The sequence below is a fragment of the Micromys minutus genome (genome assembly GCF_963924665.1).
Source record: "Micromys minutus genome assembly, chromosome: 2".
NCBI classification, from domain to species: Eukaryota; Metazoa; Chordata; class Mammalia; order Rodentia; family Muridae; genus Micromys; species Micromys minutus.
Window position 1 is genome coordinate 21,456,868 of NC_137971.1, and position 15,170 is coordinate 21,472,037.

The window sequence follows — 15,170 nt, forward strand, 5'->3', positions numbered from 1 at the left end:
AGCAAAGGGGCTGGATATAAAATTAACTCAAAAAAATCAGTACCCTTTCTCTACTCAAAGGACAAACATGTGGAGAAAAAAAATTAGGGAAAAGATACAATTCACCTTAGTCCCAAGCAATATGAAATACCTTGTTGTAAATCTATCTAAGCAAGTGAAGGACCTGTATGACAAGAACTTATAAGGCAATTGTGCTAAAAACTGCATGGTACTGGTACTGAGATAGGCACATGGATCAATAGAATAGAATAGAAGATCCAGAAATGAGCCCTCATAGATATGGTCATCTGATTTTTGACAAAGAAACTGTAAACATTACATGAAATAAAGGACAGCCTGTTGAACAAATGGTGTTGGTACAACTGGCACTCATCATGCAAAAGAATGAAAATAGATCATTTCTTATATCCTTGTACAAAGCTCAAGTGCAAGTGGATCAACGTTCTCCACATTAAACTAGGTACACTGAAACTACTAGATGAGAGTGTAAAAAACACCTTTAAACACATAGGCACAGGAGAAAATTTTCTGAACAAAACACCAATGGCTCAAGCTCTAAGGTCAAAGAATAACAAATGGAACTTAATGAGATTGCAAAGTTTCTGTAAGGCCTAGGACATTTGTAAGGAAAACAAAACGGCAGCCAGCAGAATGGGAAAAGATCTTTACAAACTCCACATCAGATAGAGGCCTAATATCCATGGTATACAAAGAACTCAAATGCTAGACACCAGAGAATCAAACAACCCTATTAAAAATGGGGTACAGAGCTAAAGAAAAAGAGGATTATGGAATGGCTGAGAAACATCGAAGGAAGTGCTCAACATCCTTAACTATCAGAGAAATTCAAATCAAAACAACCCTGAGATTCCACCTCACACCAGTCAGATTGGCCAAGATACAAAACTCAGATGACAGCAGATGCTGATGAGGTTGGGGAGAAAGGGGAACACTTCTCCACTGTTGGTGGGGTTGTAAACTGATACGACCACTCTGGAAATCGGTCTGGCGATTCCTCAGAAAATTGGACACAGTACTACCTGAAGATCCTGCTATTCCACTTCTGGGCATATACCCCAGAGACGATCCAATATACAACAAAGATACATGCACCACAATGTTCATAGCAGCTCTATTTATAATAGCCAGAAGCTGGAAAGAACCCAGATGTCCTTCAGTAGATGAATGGATACAAAAATTGTGGTACATTTACAACAATGGAGTACTATTCAGCTATCAGAAACAATGACTTAACCAAATTCTTAAGAAAATGGTTGCATCTAGAGAATATCATCCTGAGTGAGATAACCCAGTCACAAAAGAACAGACATAATATGCAGTCACTGATAGTGGGATGCTAACCTTAGAGGCTCGGACTACTCCAGAAACAACACACAGACTGTGTGAAGTTCAAGAAATAAAGAAAAGAGAACAAAACAAAACAAAATGTTATGCTCAATCCTTACACACCAAGAAAACGTTGACTAATTCAGGGTTACATCCTGTTTTACATGTACTTTTTGCTCATTGTAACTAGTAAGACCTTAATTCAGAGTATCAACCCTTAAAAAAAAAAAGAAAAAGAAAAGAAAAGCACTGAAAAAAATGTATTCATATACTTTTATGCAAAATGCTGACAATTTGCACATTTACCTTTGTTTTTTAAAATAATTTTTTTCAATAAAAAAAAGAAAAGTAAACAAATTATTCAAAAAAACCCACATACATTCATAAGCATGAATCTTCTATAGATAAACAAAGTGGGAGGAAGCAAGAGAGTGTTCTCAAGCTGTTTCTTTTACTGGCAGGCAGCAATTTGCTGTTACAAAGAAAGAAGTCATTATAATATTTATATCTGTAAAAATATTCTTGTAAAATTTCTAATCGCAAATCTAAACTTTTATATAAAATTCAGTCATATCTATTTTGATTCCTCAAAATGCACATCTATGTATCAACAATACTTAGTAAATCATCTCATGAAGCTGAGGGCAAAAATGGGTATAAAGCATCAATTATTACCAGTGTAGCCTCAGTGAGAGTCACAACAGAGAGTACTGCCACTGTTTCTATTCTCTGAACATAAAACGTCCCTAGCTTAAAGAAGACTATATCTTTCTGAACTTTATATTGTTTCCTATGATTTTTTTATATCAGAGGAAAAAAAAACTCAATCTAGCTTAACTAACAACTTTAATTTTCCCAACATTTTCTAAGGGTGGTAGTTATTGTTGGCAATCTAAATCTCTCAGTTTTTTTTTTATAAGTTGGTGATAGTATCATATTCTGCTCCAGCAGCAATGCCCAAAAGACATCAAGCACTAATATTTTGATTGCTACCAAGACCCCGCATTGAGGGACAGGAAGCCCCCTTAACATTTTCATGTAACTCTTAGATTAAGAATGTAGCAGGCAGAGAACAACCACATAAGAGCATAAAGTCCTCAGGTCACGTAGTCCTGAGGGATATGTCACTCAGAGGCCTATAGATTTATGTTAATGTCATACATGATTGGACATGAGTGAGATGGCAGAGAAATGTCGAAAATTGGAAGTGGAGGCAGGAGTCTGAGGGCTTAATCATAATGGAGGATTTAGATCCAGATGATTCTAATTGGTGATAGGTAAATATCCATATTTTAAGGGTCTCTGTAGGTCTTTTTTTCTCATATAGGAGGGCATCTTGTATCTTTGTCCACTGGATGTAATCTTATTATATAGAGGGTTTGTGGATTGAGAATTTAACATATAAACCTGCTTGAAAAGCTAACAGTTTTGAAGTCATGTGTGTGTCAGGCAGTGGGGGAAAGAAAAATGCAGGTGCATGGTGTTTGTATTCACCCACAACAGAGGCAAATGGGTAGGCAAAGTGAACCACTTGGGAAGGAAATAGGGTAGAGAGTTCGGTCAGCAGACCTTGTGACAGAGTCAATGCACTCGGTTCCATACTCTAGTGGCTTTCAAAGAGTGGATAAAAGGTTAAGCCAATTCCTTTTAATATTCATTGCAGCAGAGGCCCACCTATATAGCTGTGGTAACTGGTGGCTGAATTCCATAAGTTCCAAAGCCATTGGTCCTTTCTCCAACATTGGCCCTCGGCCGAGATAATCTGCCATAAAATCATACATAATAAATCCAACAAAGTAGACGTACTCAAGAGTCTGTGTATGTGAGCATGAAAATACATGTACACAATAATAAAGAAAAAGAGGCTGTCAACTGTAGGATGGAAGAGGCATGAGATTGGGACAAAGGAAAAGATCTGGAAAGGGATGAAGGAAGGAAAGGAATGAAGTATATAATTCTATTTCAGTTAAAAATATGTTTAAAACAAGTACAAAATTCAAAAACCACTAATGAAAATTTGGCTAATTTATGTCCGCAAAAATTGGATTTAATGAATCTAAAGTTGGGTAGATAGGAGAGTAGGGGAGATCACAATCAACAGATATAAGAGATTTTCAAAGTTGTAATAATTTTCAAATAAATAACTATGCAATTTATATCATGCTATAACAGACAAGATAGTTAATGAATATTCCATATCCTCTGTTATAAAATGGTAACCATGAAATACCTCATTGATACCCAGAAATATAAATATGAATGCAGAAAACTATAGTGTTCCATAAATATAGGAAAACATACGTAGTTCAATGAAATGGAAACAAATATTCTCAGTCATCTTTATCAGTAGCAGGTATTCTCTGGTGAATTGATCCACAAGAGGATACTACGTTTGTGCTAATGAGAATGCATTATTTCACAACTCAGCAAAAAATTAACATGAAATCTATATTACTATTTTTGGTTAAAAATAATAAAAATGTTTTAGAAAGAACATTATCATCATGGCTTCAGCATGTACATCTAAATTAAGATGCAAATATATGACTTGTATTTACCATTGGTTTTCCTCAGTTCCTCTACAAGGCACTGTGCTTCCTCTTGAACACGGTCCTCAATATTTCTTTTCCCCATGCCCAAGTTCCGCAGAGTTGCAAGTGAGAAGCGCCGTATTTCTTTCCATCTGCTTCCGTTGCTAAAAATAATGCCTAAAGAATTGAGAAGATACCAGAAATAGATGCTTGGAAAATATGAAAGATAACAACATAGAGAGGTCCCACTGTACCTAATAATAAAGCCTATCACTTTCTTTCAATCTTATATTGTACCATAAACAATATGCAACAAACATATTAATATATGCACTTACTTACCAAAACCTTTAATAATTTTGTCAGCTACTGGAAAGCTTCCGCGACCAGAAAACTCCTCACCATGATCAATCAGAGCTTCTTTCACTGCTTCATACCCATGAAATACAACAGTAGGTTGTGAGCCCAAATACAGAGTGAACACGGGGCCATAGGCTTTTGAGACCTGTAAACAGGAAAGAAAATTCAAATACTAGCAAATATATATAACCTTTTTTTAAACGACTTTATTTTGCAAAACAAAGATAAATGTACAGATTTTAAACATTTTTTGCTTAAAATTATACATTTTTGTCAGTACTGTTTTTTCAGACATTAAAATAAATTTTACATAAAACCATGTGAATATATTTTTTAGTCAGTACTTGATTTTTTTCAAGGGCTTGACAGTATGCATTGAAAACCTACTAGTTACAATAAGCTTAAAGTATATTTAAAAAAAAAACGCAACATGGAAATAGTCAAAGTCTTCTTGTTTTGTGAATATATATATATTTTTGTTTTCTTTATTTCTTGGACTTCATACAGTCTGTGAGTTGTTTCTGGGGGAGTGCAAGCCTCTGGGGTTAGCATCCCACTATCAGTGACTGCATATTATGTCTGTTCTTTTGTGACTGGGTTATCTCACTCAGGATGATCTTCTCTAGATGCAGCCATTTTCTTAAGAATTTGGTTAAATCATTGTTTCTGGTGGCTGAGTAGTATTCCATTCTGTATATGTACCACAATTTTTGTATCCATTCGTCTTCTGAAAGACATCTGGGATCCTTCCAGCTTCTGGCTATTATAAATAGAGCCGCTATGAACATTGTGGTGCATATATCTTGGTTGTGTATTAAAGTGTCTCTGGGGTATATGCCCAGAAGTGGAATAGCTGGGTCTTCAGGTAGTACTATATCCAATTTTCTGAGGTATCGCCAGACAGAATTCCAGAGTGGTTGTATTAGCTTGCAACCCCACCAACAGTGGAGAAGTGTTCCTCTTTCTCCGCAGGCTCACCAGCATCTGCTGTCATCTGAGATTTGGATCTTGGCCAATCTGACTGGTGTGAGGTGGAATCTTAAAGTGGTTTCGACTTGCATTTCCCTGATGGCTAAGGATGTCGAGCACTTCCTCAGATGTTTCTCGGCCATTCAGTGTTCCTCAACTGAAAATGATTTGTTTAGCTCTGTACCCCATTTTTTAATAGGGTTATTTGATTCTCTGGTGTCTAGCTTTTTGAGTTCCTTGTACACCTTGGATATTAAGCCTCTATCTGATGTGGTGTTGGTAAAGACTTTTCCCATTCTGTTGGTTGTCGTTTTGTTTTCTTCACAATGTCCTTAGCCTTACAAAAACTTTGCAATCTCGTTAAGTCGCATTTGTTAATCTTTGACCTTAGAGCTTGAGCCATTGGTGTTTTGTTCAGGAAATTTTCTCCTGTGCCTATGTGTTCTAAGGTTTTCCCTACTTTCTCATCTAATAGTTTCAGTGTATCTGGTTTAATGTGGAGATCTTTAATTCACTTACACTTGAGCTTTGTACAAGGAGATAAGTACGGGTCTATTTTCATTCTTTTGCATGTTGAGTGCCAATCGGACCAGCACCATTTGTTGAATAAGCTGTCCTTTTTCTATTGAATGTTTACTGCTCCTTTGTCAAAAATCAGGTGACCATATACATGAGGGCTCATTTCTGGATCTTCTATTCTATTATATTGATCCACCTGCCTAATTCTGTACCAGTACCATGCAGTTTACAGCACAATTGCCTTGTAATATAGCTTGAGGTCAGGGATTGTGATTCCCGCAGATGTTTTTTTGTTGTTGAGGATGGATTTCCCTATTCTAAGTCTTTTGTTATTCCATATGAAATTGCACATTGATCTTTCCAATTCCATGAAGAACTGGGTTGGAATTTTTATGGGGATTGCATTGAATCTGTAAATTGCTTTTGGTAGGATGGCCATTTTTAAGATGTTGATCTTTCCAATCTATGAGCATGAAAGATCTTTCCATTTTCTGAGATTTTCCTCAATTTCTTTCTTTAGAGGTTTGAAGTTCTTGTCATACAGGTCCTTCACTTGCTTAGTTAGAGTCACACCAAGGTATTTCATAGTTTTTGTAACGATTGTGAAGGGTACCTTTTCCCTAATTTCTTTCTCCACATGTTTGTCCTTTGAGTATAGGAAGCCTACTGATTTGTTTGAGTTAATTTTGTATCCGGCCACTTTGCTGAACTTGTTTATCAGCTGTAGGAGTTCTCTGGTGGAATTTTTGGGGTCACTCAAGTACACTATCATGTCATCGGCAAAGAGTGATGTTTTTATCTCTTCCTTTCCGATGTGTATCCCCTTGATCTCCTTTTGCTGTCTAATTGCTCCAGGCAGGACTTCCAGTACTATGTTGAAAAGGTAGGGGGAGAGTGGGCAGCCTTGTCGAGTCCCTGATTTAAGTGGGATTGCTTCAAGTTTCTGGCCATTAAGTTTGATGTTGGCTGTTGGTTTGCTGTATATTGCTTTTATTATGTTTAAATATGGGCCTTGGATTGCTGTTCTTTCCAAGACTTTTAACATGAAGGGGTGTTGGACTTTGTCGAATGCTTTCTGAGCATCTAGTGAGATGACCATGTGATTTTGGTCTTTAAGTTTGTTTATATGGTGGATTACATTGATGGATTTCCTTATGTTAAAACATCCCTGCATCCCAGGGATGAAGCCTACTTGGTCATGATGAATGATCGTTTTGATGTGTTTTTGGATTCGGTTAGCAAGGATTTTGTTGAGTATTTTTGCATCAATGTTCATAAGTGAGATTGGTCTGAAGTTCTCTTTCCTTGTAGGGTCTTTGTGTGGTTTAGGTACGAGGGTTATTGTAGCCTCAAAAAATGAGTTGGGTAATATTCCATCTGATTCTATCTTTTGGAATAGTTTGGCGAATATTGGTGTTATATCCCCAATAAATGTCTGATAAAATTCTGCACTGAACCCGTCTGGACCTGGGCTTTTTTTGGTTGGGAGGCTTTTGATGACTTCTTCTATTTCTTTAGGTATTATAGGGTTATTTAGATGGTTTACTTGGTCCTGGTTAAACTTTGGGACCTTGTATCTGTCTAGGAATTCGTCCATTTCCTCCAGATTTTCCAATTTTGTGGAGTATAAGTTTTTGTAGTAGGATCTGATGATTTCTTGAATTTCCTTAGTTTCAGTTGTTATGTCACCACTTTCCTTTCTGATTTTGTTAAATTGGATACTCTCTCTTTTCCCTTTAGTTAGTCTGGCTAGGGGTTTATCAATCTTGTTGATTTTCTCAAAGAACCAACTCTTTGTTTTGTTGATTTTTTCAATGGTTTTTTTTGTTTCTATTTGGTCTATTTCTGCCCTAATTTTGATTATTTCTTGCCATCTACTCTTTTTGGGTATATCTGCTTCCTTTTGTTCTAGGGCTTTTAGCTGTACTGTCAGGTTGCTGATGTGAGCTCTCTCCAGTTTCTTTTTGGAAGCACTTAGGGCTATGAGTTTTTCTCTCAATACTGCTTTCATTGCATCCCATAGGTTTGGGTATGTTGTGTTATCGTTTTCATTGAATTTTAGAAAGTCCTTAATTTCTTTCTTTTTTCTCCTTTGACCCTGCTATCCTTTAACAGAGCGTTGTTTAGTTTCCATGTGTATGAAGGCTTTTTGTTGTCTTTGTTGTTGTTAAAGACCAGCCGTAGACCATGGTGATCTGAGAGGTTGCATGGGAGTATTTCAATCTTCTTATATCGATGAAGGCTCGTTCTGTGTCCAATTATGTGGTCAATTTTCAAGAAGGTGCCATGGGGTGGAGAGAAGAAGGTGTATTCTTTTACTTTAGGATAGTATGTTCTGTATATATCTATTAATTCTAGTTGGTTCAAAGTCTCTGCTAGTTTTGCAGTGTCCTTGTTCAGTTTCTGTTTCCCTGATCTGTTCATTGGTGAGAGTGGGTATTAAAGTCTCCCACTATTATTGTGTGGGGTGAAATGTATTTTTTGAGATTTAGTAGAGTTTCTTTTATGAATGTGGGTGATTTTTTATTTGGAGCATATATGTTAAGGATTAAGAGTTCCTCCTGACAGATTTCCCCGGTAATGTGTAAAAAGTTTCCTTCTTTATCTTTTTTGATAACTTTTGGTTGGAAATTTACTTTATTCGATATTAGAATGGCCACTTCAGCTTGGTTCTTGGAGCTGTTTGCTTGGAAGTTTTTTTCCCACCCTTTTACTCTGAGATAGTGTCTGTCTCTGTCTCTGAGATGAGTTTCCTGTATGCAGCAAAAGGCTACATTTTGTTTATGTATCCAGTCTGATAGTCTATGTCTCTTTATTGGGGAGTTGCGACCTTTTATGTTAATAGACATCAAAAAATAATTGTTTCGGTTTCTTGCCATTTTTGCTTTTTTGGGTTGAGTTGTGTCTGTGTTTTTTTCTTCTTTTGGTTTTCTTGTTTAGGAGTTTTCTTGTTTTTACTAGGCTGTATTTTCCCTCCTTGTATAGGGTTTTTCACCTATAATTTGTTGTAGTGCTGGGTTTGTGGTCAGATATTGTGTGAATTTTGATTTGTCTTAAAATATCTTTGTCTCTCCATCGATGGTGATTGATATTTTTGCTGGGTATAGCAGCTTGGGCTGGCACTTGTGCTCTCTTAAGGAGTGCACGATATCTTTCCAGGCTCTTCTAGCTTTCATAGTCTCTGTTGAGAAATCGGGTGTGAGTCTGATCGGTCTGCCTTTATATGTTACCTGACCTTTTTCCATTACTGCTTTTAGTATTCTTTCTTTACTTTGGGCACTTGATGTTTTTACTATTATGTGTCTGGAGGTATTTCTTTTCTGGTCCAACCTATTTGGAGTTCTGAAAGCTTCTTTTATGCTCGTGGTCATCTCATTCTTGAGGGTAGGGAAGTTTTCTTCTATGATTTTGTTGAAGATATCTACTGTGCCTCTTAGTTGATACTCTTCTCCCTCTTCTATTCCTATTATCATTAGGTTCGGTCTTCTAATTGTGTCTTGTATTTCCTGGACATTTTGGGTTAGGAGCTTTTTGTTTTTTGCATCTTCTCTGGCTGTTTTGTCTCTGTTTGCAATGTTGTCTTCTGCCCCCAAGATTCTCTCCTCAATCTCTTGTAATCTGTTGGAAATGCTTGCTTCTGTAACTCCTGATTTCTTTTTTTGGTGTTCTGACTCTAGGGTTATCTCTTTTAGCGCTTTCTTTATTGTGTCAATTTCTGTTTCAATTTCCCTCTTCCATTCCTTTATTTCTTTGGTACTATTTTCTTCTCGTTCTTTGAGTTCTTTTAGTGTTTTTCTTCTTTCTTCTTTAAAAGCTTCTGAATCTTTTCCTTTTCCTCTCTTTCTTGTTTAAGTAACTTTATCAGCTTCTTGAGGCATGATTTCAGGTCTGTGTCTTCTTTTTCTGGAGTGTTTGGAATTCTGATGTTTGCTACTATGGGAGAGCTGGGTTCTGGTGTTGCTAGATTGTCTTGGTTTCCTTGGGATATACTCTTTCTCTTTCCTCTTGCCATTTTGTTGTCAGTGATGTTCTTGCCTTTCCCTTGTATCTGGTCTGTGTCCCTGGTACACTTTCCGTGTGCACTCCGCAGAGATCTCTCTACTCCCCGGCAGCCCAGGTTCTGGGTGGCATCTGGGCCAGGCTCTGCTCTGCATTCTGAAGTTGCCTCCGGGTGGAAACAGACGTTCCTAAGATCTATTCCTGGTCACAGATTCTCAGCCTCTACGAGCCGCCTTTCCAGCTGGCAGGTGGGACAGGCTCTGCTCTGCATCCTGAAATTGTCTCCGGGTGGGAGCAGAAGTTCCTAAGATCTGTTCCTGGTCACTGGATCGGGAAGGACAGGGCAGGTCAGGGCAGGGGGTGCCCTTTCCGTGTGCACTCCGCAGAGATCCCTCTGCTCCCCAGCAGCCTAGGTCTCCCACTCACCAGTTGCTCAGCCTGTACGAGCCGCCTTCCAGCTGGCAGTTGGGCCAGGCTCCGCTCTGTGTCCTGAAGTCGTCTCTGGGTTGGAACAGAAGTTCCTAAGATCTGTTCCCGGTCACTGGATCAGGGAGGACAGGGCAGGTCAGGGCAGGGGGTGCCCTTTCCGTGTGCACTTTGCAGAGATCCCTCTGCTCCCCAGCAGCCTAGGTCTCCCACTCACCAGTTGCTCAGCCTGTACGAGCCGCCTTTCCGGCTGGCAGTTGGGCCAGGCTCCGCTCTGTGTCCTGAAGCCGTCTCCGGGTGGGAACAGAAGTTCCTAAGATCTGTTCCCGGTCACAGTTGCTCAGCCTGTACGAGCCGCCTTTCCGGCTGGCAGTTGGGCCAGGCTCCGCTCTGTGTCCTCAAATATATATAACCTTAATCTACATAGTGTAAACCTCATTCACACTGGTATTATCTCTGTATTTTAATGTTTTTATTTAGGCAAATATGTTCAAATGGTTCTAAAGCCTATTTATATAACATTACAGAGATTACTGGTAATGCCTGCAGTGAACCAAGAATGGTTCAGAGTTTAGGCAGTTGTTACACAAAGATTACAATGAATTTTTGTAACAAGACATTCAGGAGGACAAGAATCACAACTGCTCCCCCTGGTAACATTTGCTGTAACATTCTTAGTGCTTTCCCACTCAAACTGCAATCACCCTGCTCAATCACCTTTGTCCAAGTTCCTAAATTAAGCAGAAATGCTCTGATCAACTACAGGCTACCTACATCTACTGAAAATCATCTTGGTGTGTTTAATCTATACACACCAAGAAAACTGTTTCCATGTTATGTTCTGTTCTACATGTACTTTGTGCTTATGATAACTAGTATATTCCAATGCATACTATCAAACTTTAAAAAGAATTAACTACTGACAAAAATATATTCATATGGTATTATGCCAAAAATGCCTTTAAAAATCTGTACATGTATTTCTCTTTTTAAAATAAAGTTGAAAGAGTAAAAAATTAAAAATAATAAAAAAAAACAAAGCTGGACTAGACTCTGTGAAAGCCTGCTTCACAAAAAAACCATAAGTAAATATAAATAAATAAACATTATTGCAAACACAAATAAGTGTTAAAGGCATATGTAACTTAAGTTTCTTTATCTTGTGCTGCTATCAGCAAGAATAAATCACCAAAGACCATCATCTTCTAGCCAGAGAGAGCAAGAGAGAGCTAAATTGCCATTTCCATGTCCCAGAAAATGTTTTCAACAAAGTCATAAAAAAATTTCCCAACCTAAAGAAAGAGATACCTATAAACTAAAAGAAGGTAACAGAACACTGATTTAACTGGAAGAGAAAAGAAAATCCTGTTGGAAAAAATAACTTTCTGAACATTTATCAAGAAATGTAGCTAAAATCAGAGCCTCATCAGTTTCAATTATGTCTCCTAACAAGCTGTACTTCTCAGCCATGGGTAGCATTATGGAAACCAAGATGTTGCTGGAGGTGTTAGGCCCCATCAGTTTGGTGAGTGTGTGTGTGTGCGCACACCTGCACACATCTTAGAAAGTAGATACATGCAGTTAGTTCTATTTTTGACAACAGGTTTAACAGAAAAACACTACACTTCAAATCATTTCTTCCACAGTCTCAAGGTAAAGTAACCAGGAAAAGATTTTCACAGGATGCTAAATCCATTTAGTACAACCTGTGCTTGGTATAGACTAAGTCAGAAACTTGCCATTTATTAATGTATAAGACAAAAAAAATATATTGCTGTCAAACATAATCTTATGTTAAAATTATTTTACATTCAGTTTGAGAATAAAATGTAATAGCATCACAAATAAAAAATTATTTCACATTAAAATATTTATTATATGTAATATATATATATATGCACACACATATGTGCGTTTCTCTGTGTGTGTTTGCACACCCAAGTGCATGTATGATCACACAAATCTGCATAACACAGTATGTGTGTGAGGGTCAGTGGACAACTTTCAAGAGTGAGTCACCTTCTAATTTGTGTTACCAGAGATCGAATTCATGTCATCTGCAGTCTCCAGGATGTAATGGTAGCAGCTGAGCCATCTTGATTGCCATTGAAATTCTTTTCTGTCAGAATTTCTCATTAAACCTGTCTCTTGATCATGGCATCCTCCTTATAATTAATTCTCAGAATTATAATTAAGGCCAAGAGCATTTTGACTATTATGGTAACATGCAACTGTGGTAATTTACATGCAACTAAAGCTGTTTTACTATTACAGTCATAACAAAATTTGTGAGTATATATTCAGAATTAGAGCAACCCATGATCAAAGTTGAGAAAAATTTATATTATGAAAATAGGCATCCTACCAAAAACAATCTAGATATCCAAAGCAACTTCAGTTTAAAATCTCAATGCTAGAGCCTGAGAAATACAGACTTAAAATGGTGTCCCCAATGGAGGAGTCAAAGGAAAGACTGAAAAAGCTGAATGGAAAACTGGGAAAATAACATTTGAAATGTAACTATGAAAAATAGCAAATAAAAATTGTTAAAAGAAAAATCTCAATGGTATGTGTGTTCCATTGTGACTCGGCTACCTCACTCAGGATTATGTTTTATAGTTCCATCGATTTCATACGAATTTCATGAAGTCATTAGCTGAGTAGTTTTCCACTGCATAAATGTACCACATTTTCTGTATCCATTCCTTTGTTGAGAATCATCTCCATTATTTTCAGCCTTTGGCTATTATAACTAAGACTGCTATGAACATAATGGAACATCTGTCATTGTTCAATGTTAGAGCATCTTTTGGTATATGCCCAGGACTGCTACAATGGGGTCATTAGGTAGGCCTATGTCCAGTATTCTAAGAAATCACCAGACTGATTTCCAGAGTGTTTGTACCAGCTTTCAAGCTCACAAGCAATGAAGGAGTGTTCTATTTATCAACATCGTTGCCAACATCTGCTACCACTTGAGTTGTTGACCTTAGCCATTCTGACTGGTGTGAGTTAGCATCTCAGGGTCTAATTGATGTGCATTTCCCTGATGGCTAATGATGTTGAACATATTTTAAGTGTGTCTCAGCCACACCAGAATCCTCAATTGATAATTTCATGTTTATCTCTGTACCCTATTTTTAGTAAATTTATTAGGTTCTCTAAAGTCTAACTTTTTGAGTTCATTGAATATTTTGGATATTAGAACACACATAGGATGTATTCAATGGTAAGTGGATATTAGAAAAAATCTCAGAATACTCATGATATAACTTATAGATCATATGAAGGTCAAAAGAAAAAAAACCATAATGTGGGTACATAAGTCCTACCTAGAAGAGGGAACAAAAGAAGGTTGAGGGTTGGAGGAACTTAGGAAGAAGAGAGGAGGGGAAAAGAAAATATAGGGGTAGGATTAGGTGTGGGATGAGATAGGGGAGAAGTACAGACAGATAGAAACTTGAACAGAGTTGCGTAGCAATAAATGGGGAATGGGAAACTGGGAATAGCCACCAGAAATTCACAGATGCCAAAACATCAAGGGGCTCTCAGAACCCAGTGAGGACAATATTAGCTGAAATACCTAACAGAGGGGAGAGAGAATCTGTAGAGACCATATCTAGAGGTTAGGCAAGGTTCCAGGATGAGGGATGTTGCCACCCACACTTCTCAAAATTTTAGCCCAGAACAGCTCCTACTTAAAGGAAGTACAGGGACAAAGAGTGGAGCAGAGATTGAGCAAAGGCTGTCCAGAGACTGCTTCATCTGGGTATCCTTCGATATATAGACTCCAAACCCAGGCACTTACTGATGGCAAGAAGTGCGGGCTGGCAGGAGCTTAATATAAATGTCTCTTGAGAGGCTCTGCCAGAGCCTGAACAATATAGTTGTGGATGCTTTCAGTGAACCATTATACTGAGCATGGGACACCAATGAAGAAGTTAGGGTAAGAACTGAAGAAGATGAAAGAATTTCTATCCCCATAGGAAGAACAACAATATCAACAATCAGATCCTTCTCAACGCTCCTAGGTATTTAACAACCTACCAAAGTATACAAATGGAAGGAACCATGGCTCCAGCTGCATATTAAACAGAGGATGACCTTGTCTGGCATCAGTGGGTAAGGGTCCTGTGAAGGCTTGATGACCAAGTATAGAGGAATGCTAGGGTGATGGGGCAGGAGGGATTGGGATGGTTGGGATAACACACTCATGGAATCAAGGGGTATCGGGTTGGAATGCAGGGGAAATTGCAGGAAAACCAGAGAGGGGGTTAACGTTTGAAATGTAAATAAGCAAAATAACCAATAACTTTTTAAAATCCTGATTCTACTTTAAATGGAAAAAATAATCTTAATAACTATATGGACATGAAAAAGAGCTAGTTAGCTAAAACAATCTTGACCAAGACTCTACTTTTCTGTTGATGTAATAAACTACTTCAAAAAGAGGCATTTACAGATAAACAATGCTGCAACTGTGGTCCATGGAGGCCAGGCTCCACCTAGACCTGGTAACATAGGCTGGAAGTTCATCCACGTGGCAAATGATCCGGGTTATCACACCAACAACACCATTCTCAGTATGGTTTTCTATATTAGTGGCAGAAATTTATGGTAATAATTTTATACGTTCTTTACTGTGTTAATTACACTTCACAAATAAGATGCTTTCATTTGAGATTCTAAAAAAGAATAGAAGAAATCCTTCTGGGAAAAACTAGGCACCTAGTAAAATAGAAACTCCAAGAAATCTGTGAGGGTGATCACAGCCCAAACTGCCCACATTAAGGGATACAGAACCTGAAATGGACACCTGTTAAGAACAGGCAAGACTTCCAGTGGAGGGGCAGAGACACCAACCAAGCCACAAAACTTTCAAATTAGTTTGTCATGCCTACAAAGTGTGCATGTGTAAAGCTTAAACAAAATTTGAGAGAATTTCCAAGCAATACCTGGCCCAACTTGAGCTCCATACCTCGAAAGAGAGCCCACCCCTGACACTATTGATGATATTCT

The 15,170-nt window shown here is 37.9% G+C and overlaps 1 pseudogene across 1 annotated transcript in view; it reads right to left on the bottom strand.

Moving 5' to 3' along the window:
- Positions 1-15,127, bottom strand: part of LOC308417021 (cytochrome P450 2C29-like) — a 144,877-nt pseudogene extending 129,750 nt beyond the window's left edge. Inside the window, exons 1-5 of the transcript in view lie at positions 15,107-15,127; positions 4,221-4,383; positions 3,906-4,055; positions 3,022-3,109; positions 2,023-2,137 (exon numbers count right to left, since the gene is read on the bottom strand). The product of the transcript in view is annotated as a cytochrome P450 2C29-like (transcript). The remainder of the gene's footprint in view (positions 1-2,022; positions 2,138-3,021; positions 3,110-3,905; positions 4,056-4,220; positions 4,384-15,106) is intronic.
- Positions 15,128-15,170: the final 43 nt, after the last annotated feature.